This window comes from Papilio machaon, chromosome 16 (assembly GCF_912999745.1).
Source record: "Papilio machaon chromosome 16, ilPapMach1.1, whole genome shotgun sequence".
NCBI lineage: Eukaryota > Metazoa > Arthropoda > Insecta > Lepidoptera > Papilionidae > Papilio > Papilio machaon.
The window spans coordinates 4102581-4114602 of record NC_060001.1 but is presented as its reverse complement, the minus strand read 5'-3'; positions in this window follow the sequence as shown (position 1 = coordinate 4114602).

Genomic DNA, 12022 nt, shown 5'->3' with positions numbered 1-12022 from the left:
TTTAAATTATGTCTCACAGCTATCTTAGATTTGTACCAAAAAAAAATAAGCATAAAAGTAATTTGAATAGAAAATTAGCGTAAAATTGGCTTGACGATATAAGCTATTAAATTCAAGCAACAAACGGCAGACACCAATCAGCAAAATAATCCTATACATTTAGTACGAGTATATATTTTTTCAACATACTCGTACAATATCTCTTTACATCACAATTAGTTTTAATTCCCGGCAGTACGATGTATTCCAGCGGACCAAGTTCAAAGGCTGAGTTCCTGATATGCAAAATGTAATATATCTGTATCTCGTACGAGCACTGACGTGCATCCGTCATCGATCGATTGTGAACTTCGTCAGTTTATAATCCAACTAAGCATTATCCGCTGCAGGTAAATTGTAATCTGATCACTGATAATTTTACGTAGGTCAACAAATTTATTTTTAAGATAATTATAATGTTTTATTAACTGTCAACAATACAAATCTATGATTTTCTTTCATTTTAACTTAAAATTAATGGATTATAACTTAAGCTACAATGTATTAACGAAAGCAAACGTCCATAATTAAACGACTTGATTTGAAAGAAGAGAGAATATTCGTTAAATTTAATAACAGTTTCCAACAACTATGCCTGGGTTGTAAGCTGACGAATTCCACAATCTGGCGGTAACGATATCCAAGTTATAACTCTTACCTTGTGACACTACGTATAAATGTTACACAAATAACTTACTTACTTTTGTTTTACTACAAGCATGTTAATAAATTTAAGTTTACGAGCACTGAAAATAAGCGTCGCTTTCCACAACAAATTTAAATTTGCGAATTTTTTTCACATAAACATGCTTTTTCATAACAGATAATAAATCAATTTTACACTACATAGTTAACATCTGTCTTCTTCACAGATGGCGAAAGTATTACAAATTAAATTGACCTAATTTGTAATCAAATGTTAACGAATAGAAAGAACACTTCTCTAATTCTAGTGAAACCTTAAACTGTTGGGATAATAACGGATTAGTTTAACTGTCGTTTGACATAGTTACTGCATCCATTAAAATTAACTTAATACAAGCGAAGTGTATGCAAGAAGACATTTTGGTTTCAATACATTTGATATACGATCATTTATTAGTGGACATGTTTATGACAGTAATATTAGGTCCTTACATATGAAATTGGCGTTTTGTATGGGAGGAACAAAAAGTCGAATATTTTTTAATATAATATATTTAATTAATCAAAGTATGAACCATTATTTTCTATGCACTTTTGCCATCTCATAGGTAGTTCATTGGTCCCTTTACTAAAAAAACCAGTCGGACGGGAATCAATAAAATCTTTGAAGGCGATTTGGACTGCCCCATCGGAGTTGAATTTTTTCCCTTGCAAGAAGTTATCCAAATTTCGAAAAAAATGGTAATCTGTTGGAGCAAGGTCCGGGGAGTACGGAGGATGTCTTAGACTTTCCAATTGAAGCTCTTCTAATTTAGTAGCCGTCTGTTGCGCAGTGTGTGGTCTAGCGTTGTCGTGAAGCAGCAGTGACGTGGAGCGATTGACCAGCCTAGGTTGTTTAGCCGCTAGCTTTTCCATCATGGTTTGCAATTGCTGACAATAGACATCAGCCGTAATAGTCTGGCCAGATTTGAGAAAACTGTAATGAACAATACCGGCACTAGTCCACCAAACGCTTACAAGTAACTTTTTTGGGGTTAATTTTCGCTTGGGGCAGGATTTGGCTGGCTGGCCAGGATCCAACCTTTGCGCTGAGCGCTTCCGATTATCGTAAAGAACCCATTTTTCATCACAGGTAATGATTCGGTTTAAAATACCTTCATTATTGTGCCGGTTTAGTAATGTAACGCAACAGTCGACGCGCGTTTGCCGGTTTGCTTCAGTCAATTCGTGAGGTACCCACCTTTCAAGCTTTTTAATCTTCCCAATTTGCTTTAAGTGAATTAAAACAGTTTTATCACTAACATCGCAGCCTGCAGCTAACTCGGACGTGGTTTGCGATGGATCCGCTTCCACAATAGCCTTCAACTCTTCATTATCAACTTGAGTCTCAGGCCGTCCACGGGGCTTGTTCTGCAGATCCAAATTTCCAGAACGAAAACGTTGGAACAAAAACGAACTGTGTTTTCTTTTGCAACACGACCGCCATACACATCATTCACCCTTCGAGTCGTTTCCGCAGCACTAGTTCCACGGCGGAACTCGTACTCGTAAATAATGCGATATTTTAAGTTTTCCATTTTGTAAAATGAGTGACGCAAACAGAAAAAAACAGAAGAAAAAAAACAAATGAATGACGGTCATCGAACCACAAATACATGAGTCTATAGCTGTACAAATTTGAATTTGGAATTCCTTACCAAAGAGGAGAAATTCGTGATTAAAGTGGCCAGTACGAAAAACGCCAATTTCATATGTAAGGACCTAATATGATGAAAGGTTAATATAACTTTAGAGATGAGGAAATTGTTCAGGGTGCGCCGGATATAATTAAAACTTTATGAGTGGCAACTAAACATATGTATAAGGTCCGACATGAACGAAGTCGAAGCTTTTGACGGATTGTATTATTAGTTAACGGAGGGCACTAATGCAACTTTATCAGAATTTGGTTTACATTTGCCCTTGACAATAAAACGGCATTAAAAAGACATTAAAAATAAAGGTGTACCAAAAATATGCAGATTAAAAAACAAATGAAACCATATTAAAACTACGGAAAAGTTATGTAGTCTCGACTTGTTATTTGTAATACGAGATGTTCACCAAAGGCGGAGCTTTTCTCACGCACCGCGTCAGGTAATCGTACACTGAATCATATCATTTATCACACTCATTACCCAAAATTCCCTTCAACTTTTAGCTCGTGACCACTAAATATAGTTTGAGTTTGAGTGATGTGACAGAATTATAAGTGACAAAATCACCTTGTTACAACAACTTCCGACTAAATCATTCTTGTGTGACATTCATTTCTTCACAGTAATTAATTGATCAATCGGTATTTGTTTCTAATTCGAACTGTGTTAGTGGTTTTATTAACATTTTTATGACTGTTATTAAGTATAGTAATATTTAATAGACAACACTAAAACAGTAGAAGAAATAATAACCAAAGAGTGCCTTATGAATAAAAGTAGAAAGAAGGAAAGACATGTCCCAGGATCGTTCATTGAAATTGGTGATTTACTACCAAACCTAGTTATAAACATCATTAATTTCTAAGAAAACTGTTTCTATTAACAGCAAAATTTAATGTTTGAGTCTGGAAGAAGCAAGAGGTGTGTCAGGAATTCGCCAAATGGAAATCAGTAATCTCTGCCTGTTTCTCTTTGTTCCTTGGGATGACTTGAGTTTTTGACGTATTTAGGATTATAATTGCGTTTCAACTGAGACATTTTAAAAGCTTTTACATTTTTCGTTTTAATATGATATAATTAATCGGCTCGATAGTTGTCTAGGCTTTTGTTTCCCGTTACAGATAGCTCCTGACGATTGTGCAGCTACTGGGACAGTATGCTGGCCGTACGGTTGTTTATGAAACCGCAACTAGGCTACTCGCTAATCTATCGACAATCTACATTACTCTATAAAATTATGGCCTATTTAAAAATTAAGTTTAACGGCATAAAATGTGATATTTTGTTTACTTACTTATACATTTTAGCAAACGTTATTCATCTGTTTAGGTATTTTTTTTCGCTTTCTAACATCGAAAATACATTTATATGCTTTAGTGAAAATCGGATTATGTATTAAGGGAATAAGTAAATTATTGGCATGAAAGTTGGGAACCTAAATCTAAACTATGCATGTACTTATTTAAGTGTATAAAAATAGAAACAAGACATATACGTTACCCTCCTGCCAATGGACGATTATAATGACTTAATAAGCATTACCAATAGTATTTGTTTTCACTTGAAACCCTTACATGAATGCATAAACACTAAGGTGATGTCAGTCTCTTGTCATAGAGATGCATCGCGTAGTGGTTACGATGGTGCGAGTTACTCGTACCATCAGAAGGACCGACAGACGCCGTCGGCGATGCGAGGCGCAGTTAAATGATGTGTGGGCAAATGAAAATCGAATTTCCCAATAATTACACAACAAGTAAAGCTTCCCTCTTCAGACTGACTAAGCCTAATGAGTATGTAAAAAGTAGTGAACGATAGAATATTTATACAATCAAACGGAACTTTAAGCTTATCTTTGGTTAAATTAATATACTAACCATTGGTTTCTGAAATCAAAATCCTCGTTTAAAACATATTGTTATCTCTATTTTGTCAAAGATAATGACATATTTTATACAGAAATATTGGCCTCAGAAACCAATGATTAGTTACCTTAAGGTTTGCAATGTATTCTTGGTTCATGGTAGTTTCATGTGTTACGTATAACCAAAATTAAAATCGTTGCATTCTTAACTAAGCTACCACAATTAAGACGATATGTCTACTAATATAAACAATGTGGACTAGATCAAATTCAATTTATTAGTATCTTTCAAATATAAAAAATAGGGTAATATTGCCCAGGTAAGCACATGACTTGTTTAGTTGTTGATAAAACTTTATAAATTATAATTCAATGTATTTCATTGCATTACTATCGGGAAGAAAGTCGTGGAAATTGAATGCAGACTATATAGATAACTTCCCGTTGCTTCCCGGGGCACATCTAACTCAACATCGGGAGGAGCGGGCGCGAGCTATTGTCTCCCGGAGGCACTCGTGTACATTGTTCATTGTCTATTCTAAGAAAACGCAGATACCTTTTATATATTCAGATATTTTAGCCGTTGTTGATACTAGAATATCTGTATATATTATAGGTACAACAGAACCATAGAGTACTTAACTTGTGAAGACACGATTTTTTTTTTACAAAATAAGAAATTTCTTTCAAAGAGTAAGCAGTCTAATGTCAAGCGACCAGCGTATGAAAATAACTACAAATTATTAAAGAATTGTCTAAAGACAGAGACAATAAATGTATGGAAATAAACTTTATGCATCATACAGAAATGTAATGTATTATAAAATATGTCTACAATTTTTTTCTTTTATGTAGGACAATTATTTGAAAAATTAATGGTTTTTCGTTATCACGTATGCAAATATACCAGGTGCACGAAATTTGTTTTTATACATATAAATAAAAGTAGATTATCCTATTCTCTACCTGCTCTATGTTAACTTGGAGTACACAAACACTATCGACATGACCAAGCTATTTACTATACGACGCTCACCGGATGATAAACTGTATTAACCATTTATGCTGTATGCTTATTTCGTTCCGAGACAATATTAAGCTTACATATAATGGTAAAAAGATATTAACATACTTTAATTAAACAATAACTTAATACTTGACATGAAAACCGAGCGTTTGAGTCATAGTTTTTTTTTTTTCAATTTTGCACCAGAGGAAGATAAAAATTTAACGTTAATTATGTTAGTCGGTGTAAAGGATTATTTCCCCTTTCTTAATATACATACATTTCTGTTAACGTTTAGAATTAGTATAACACTTATTTCGAAAGCATAAAAGTTAGAAACTATTTTAAAAGATGCGCATAGACAACAGTGCATTTCTCGCAGAATTTGCTGCCATGCACAATCGCGTTGTGAGACGCTCTGTTTCCGGCGGTATTTACAAACCAGTACGACTTAGGGACCTCCAAGAAGCGGCGTCGATGATCACCACGATGTACCCGCCGCTCTTTGCCAACTTCTCTTACATAAAATCTGTATATTATAGCGCCCAAAATTATACATATATGTAATAAAATATGTAATATAAAATTTAATTAAGCAATCATTGCTATTTATAAAGGTACACTGACATTAATTATAAAACTCTCATGTGCAAATTACATAGATAAAACGCAATCAAAAACAATCTTCTTAAACTATAAATTAGTCGCCTTTTACCGTATTCTGACAGGTCTTATCAAACGCCTTTGATAATGCCGCATCATAAACAATCCAAATAGACCTAATCAGTATTCAACGCTACTCTATAGAAATTTCATTAGAAGTTAATTGCAATTCTATGCAATTAGCGAAAGCTCCTAAAACTTATCACTCGCTATGTTAAAATTTATTTAGTTACTTAAATTTTCCTTCAAATTTTCCCAACTATTCTTTTTTTCGGTATAGTTGTTACTGTACTTTAATTCCTGAATCCGCATGACAATTTATACATCTAAGTTGATTTTGTATGTACATACTTCTGTACAATACCTTAAGGCATTCTTCCATTTTGAAAACCAAATATCAAACGAAAAATAAGGCAAATTACGAAACCAGGTCCAGATACCTTGTGGTTAGACTAAAACACACAGCTAAATCATTTTATTTTAATGTTTTCGAGTAAAACATAGTAAAACATTTCAGTTAGTTTAAATTAAAAAATATATATTTTAAAACGCAGTCATTAGATGGTGTTATTTCATCCATTACAGTATAAGTCAGACGAGTTTCCTTTTTAAACTTGGTATAGTTTATTTTTAAGATCATAACATTTTTATTATAAATTATAAGATTTTAATCATCGACTACTCTTGTCAACGTTACACTTTTCTATTGCAGATGATTAACATATTTCATTAAATAATCAAAATAATTATGGTAACATTTTATAGGCCTATGCACTTTTACTTCACTAGTCTGCGGGCGGTCTTTCTTTAACCAATTTATGAGTTTCGGCGCCTTTGCGGACAAGTAGGAGCGGTGCTACGCGCTAACCGAATCAACGATAATGTAAGTAATGGCCATTGATAATTTACCGCAATCTATATTCGCGAAACGCTATTTGCGACGATGATCTGAACACTGATTCATTTAATTGGCGAATCAATTCCAGCCGTCGTTTGCTTGGCAGATAGACAAGTATTATACTCACGGGAGGTCTGATCATTTATTATTGTTCATTTTAGTTAAAAAAAAAGCTGTCCGCGCGGATTTAAAAAAAACTTAAAAAGTAGCCTATGTTATTTTCCAGGTTATGTTCTACATCTGTAGTAAATTTCATCAACATCCGTCCATCCATCCATCCATCCATCAAAACATTCGCATTTATTATATTAGTAAGAAGTAAGATAGCTTAGTAGTCGCAGAGACAAAACATTTATGTAAACATAGGGCTAAAATAAAAGAAGATAAGATAGTAAAAAATGCATTCAAAAGTACCATAAAAAACAATCTCAAACAAAATGCACTCAAAAGTAACATAAAAAACAACTTCAAACAAAATGCATTCAAAAGTACCATAAAAACAATCTCAAACAAAATGCACTAAAAAGAAACAAAATAATGACATGAAAACTTCTTTCTTTCTTTCTTCTCTCTTTCAAAAACCCTCTAAACTCTAAAGAAAGTTCTCTTCTTTCTTGTAACATGTCTATATTGTATAATTATTGTTATTTCGCAGTCGGTGTCGGCCAAAGTAAATATAATATTATACATTTTATATTTGAGATGTATGAGACATACTTACGTTTATGTCCCTACTTAGGCCGAAACCGACTCCAAAATAACAATAATTATACAATATAGACATGTTACAAGAAAGAAATCGTCGGAATCGTCGGAAATCGGGCATGAATTTAATTAATGTTTCGTAAAGAAAAAAATGGTTATTGTGAGAAAACTATAAAAGATAGATATATGCTATCGCGGACTTTTATTTAGCACATTTAAAGAGCTACAATTCGCCATACATCATTTTGATGTAGGTCTTATAGTTTAGCCTACGTAAGCGCTGAAAGCAAAAACGTCCCTAATTTTCGCAACAAATTTTGAAGCTATATTTAAAATCTACTAGTCTTCTAGTTATTTAAAAAAAATGGGACCCATCTACAAGCACTTCCTTTGGATTAAAATATTTTTTATCAAAATCGGACCACCAGGGGCGGAGATTCGCGGTAACACACATAAAAAAAAAATTCAGTCGAATTGATAACCTCCTTCTTTTTGAAGTCGGCTAAAAATGATCGAGACGGCTTATAAATGATGAAAGAATTCTATTACATGGACTTTTACATGTTACAATTCCGAGATTTTAGGATTCATGACAATTGAAAATAGAGTGATTTTATGCTTTCGTTATTCATTCATTACATGAAATAAATTTGTCCTACTTAATTAGTAACCTAACTAGAAAAATTAACAGATAATATTTGAAATTATTTATTGCAAGATACAACAGTAAGTACAATCTTGTATCTTTCTATGGACTTAAGGACACATTTGACTATGGTCTTATATGACCTACACTTAGGATTATCAAACACCGTCAATAAATTTGTATTCCTTTATCGTGCACCAAACGTCTGTCTTGTGTTTCACAATCGTAAATAAACTGTTATAATTCGTTTCATGAAACGTATGCAGTATGCTTTACTGCATGCTTGTGACGCATGCCATATGCATCGCATGCTGTGATGCTTGCCACCCTACAATTGGTATTTATGTTAGCCGATATCTTTGTTTTATTGTTACAAAACAATCAAAATCATATATTGACTACGTTTTATCAGTGACATTTATAAGTGTAAAGCTCTGGAGATTTAAAAAAAAGAATAGAAGGCTAACGAGCTGCGGAAACACCGAGGTGTTCATTGAAGTTCATGGACTTACGTAACACTACAATATTATGATGATACCCTAGTCTGTTACGTGATACTCGATGGCGTTTTTCATTTAAAAAAAAAGGTTGGGTTTGGGACCTTGGAAGCCATACCTAAACTATGTTATTACTTACCTTTCATTGTTTTACTTAATTAGGTGTGTCAGCTATAATCGTGATAACTGAGTTCAGGTGTGCCAGTTGTTTACAGTTGTACAATGTTTATCATTTAATCCGTCTGCGCAGGATTTAAAAACCTAAAAAGTAGGTTATGTGTTCTCCCAGACTATGTTCTACATCTATGTCACATTTCAGCGAGATAGATGCATGGAACCGTTCTGGCTGACATCTAAACTTTCGCATATATAATATCATAGTAAGATTAAGCATAACGCCACGGCACTATGTAGACAATCGCAGTTTGTCAATTCAGTTTTATCTTAGTAATATTTGTTACGGTTCTATTAAGAATTCAATTGGATGGATATTGCTAATTCTTTGACTAGGAACTAAATTAGAAATTTAATACATTTAATACATGCATTTATGAGCCTCGATATTAATATGAAATTTAGGGAGGTAAGGAGTATTAAAACATAATGTTTTTTTGTGATTACCTTTTTATATACTTAACATTTACATACATTTATTTGTGGCTGTAACTTTATATTCTGTTTCCCAACAGTGCATTTTACTTGTACTAAGCGTATAGCTCTGAAAGCGTATACAAGTTCACGAATACATAACTTTGAGGGCTTGAAAGGTATTCGAGAAGCAAATGCAGCAGGATCGGGGTAAGTGGAGCTGCATTCTCTCTACACGGTGAAGGATATAGTGCACCGATAAATAAGGTCGTTTGTACACTGAGCGTTGATTATTTTAATTTTATAAAATTAATTTGCCATTTTTTTTTTAAATACTCATGCGGCAATACTAGCTAGTGCAAGATTATTGCCACAGATAACGAACAATGTAATTTGTATCACAATAAAGATAAAATATTTAAATAAGCTATGTAGAATAATAATCAAATGGAAAAGAATGTTAAGACTATTCTGCTAATTCAATGTTATATTTTCAGTTACATTTTTGCAATATATAGATAATAGCCTCAACGATAAACTGAAATCTTTACTAATAAATTCTTGCCTCTTGTAATCTTAGACCAAAAAATAGATTACTCTACAATAAGAATCCCTATCTATTATCAAAATGCTCGGTGTATTCTTGTCTTTACAGTGACTGTGATTTACCGCAACCGCGCTGCGGTTTGACCTCTCACTCGTGTCCCGACATTGGATCGAGACAATGTCCGTCACTATCTCGTTTACCCCATTTTTTATTAGTACACTTCGCTACACATTGTTTAACAAACAAAAATGTACAAATTTTACACGCAATAACTAAGCCTTAGTTCATTTTTCTCTCGAACTATACTTTAATTGGAAGAAAACATTGACATTAGCTGATTTTTTAATCTATTTTAATCTTCGACGACAGAACTGGTGATCATTACAATATAATTAGAAATTATATTGAATTATTGTATTGATTTTTTAAACCCATGTATATATCCAGTCGTTCAGTAACTTGCGAGTTTACCTGCTACGAATAAAATATGAGTTATTACGGATTACTGAGAAATCGTTCCATTCATTCGTTCTGAAGTCGTAATTCATTCAATACCTCATTGGCACTTCTATTAAATATTTTTACTCTATTCATCTTGTATACAAAAGTAACAGCTTTACCGGAAACTACTGCTAATAATGGCTCACATAAATATTACCAATACATAATATGTGTCATATTTAACTCTAATGCTGTCACCGTGTACAAGTTGTGAAAAAGATGATAAATATGGGAAAGATTTTAAATACTTTTAGAACGCAAAAGTGAATCAATAACGCTTTATTTTCCAATAAGGAAAGGTAGGAAAAATATCTTAATACAATAGGCAACTGTATTTCTTTTCTTGTTGTTGTCTATGGGTAGCGTTGCCAGGCTTCCGGATAAAGCCGGATATAGGTAGACTTTTTGATTGCGTGTCCGGCCAAAATAAACGGTTTTCCAGCTTTTGTTAGGCTTTTTACATTTCCCAAACGAGAGTGTACCTACTAATATTGAGACAAAATCCTAAATAATATAGGATGTCCAACCTTTCTACCCAAATGTCCGGCTAAACTGGCTGGTCTGGCCGGCTAGTAGGTTTGGTGACCTGGAACCCCATCTATGGGTATTGGGCAATAGTCCAGGTGACCGTTTGTACTCGTATTGCAAGTGTTATTTTATGTACTCATTTTACCATTTTTATTTAGCCAAACTAAAGCCAGTAGATATTCCAAATAAATCTAAATTATGGATCTACGCGAGTGTACTAGAAATTATTAAATACAAATAAATACAGTTCATAACAGATGTTTCCACTGCCGCAGATAGTTTGGGCGATAGGTAAATATCTTGCTTCACGACAACGCAACAGAAATACAGAGCCCAAAAATCGTGACGACTTGCGCCCTCTCGCGTTTAACATTCAACTCTAATCACGTTGCAGATTAAAACGTGAACTTTTCAATCGATAAATGTGAAATAATAACAGTAATTTATTATCTATGAAATGTGCATCTTTTTAAAGAATACAGAATGTCAAAAACCTCGAATACCAAACACGATTAATGCAGAACTTTTAGCGAAAACACAGTCTTTGGGTAGGTTCGAGTTTTTTTTTAATTGAACCGCTTAAAGCGGTCCCTTTCTTTCTTAAAATATGTTAAATTACATCGTCTACTAACTCTACTATCTTTAAAATACTCTACAACGATATCACATTTTTCACGGTCGGCGGAATTACATTGATTTCAATCCTACAAAAGAATTTTTCTCTCATTTGAACGCAACAATAGATAATAATCAGGAATAAAAGGATACATAGGATAATGTCATTACAAGACAGGCGTGAAATAGCGGCTATTCTTATATTTAAACACGTCCAGTTCACCGTCTCGTTGTTGGGGTGTCGACAGCACAATGAGGGTAACATAACGTAGTGTGCATCGATAATCTATACCATTCAACCTTTGACTATAGAAAAACGGACGTGGCAAAAAACCACCGTTGTATAAAATTAATTCAATTACTTTCACAAACGCAATGATATGTGTACCATGCTGTCACGTAAAATTAAAACATTTTTATGGCATGATGACTCAAAAAATATGCACACACAAAACATAAAATTAAGCAAATTTATTGTTCGTTTTTATTTGATAGTGGAGAATGCGCAACGAGTCCTGTCTCTTAAATGTCAAAGAATTCGCCTATTCAGATTGTATCGTAATCGACGCGCCTTTGTGAATAT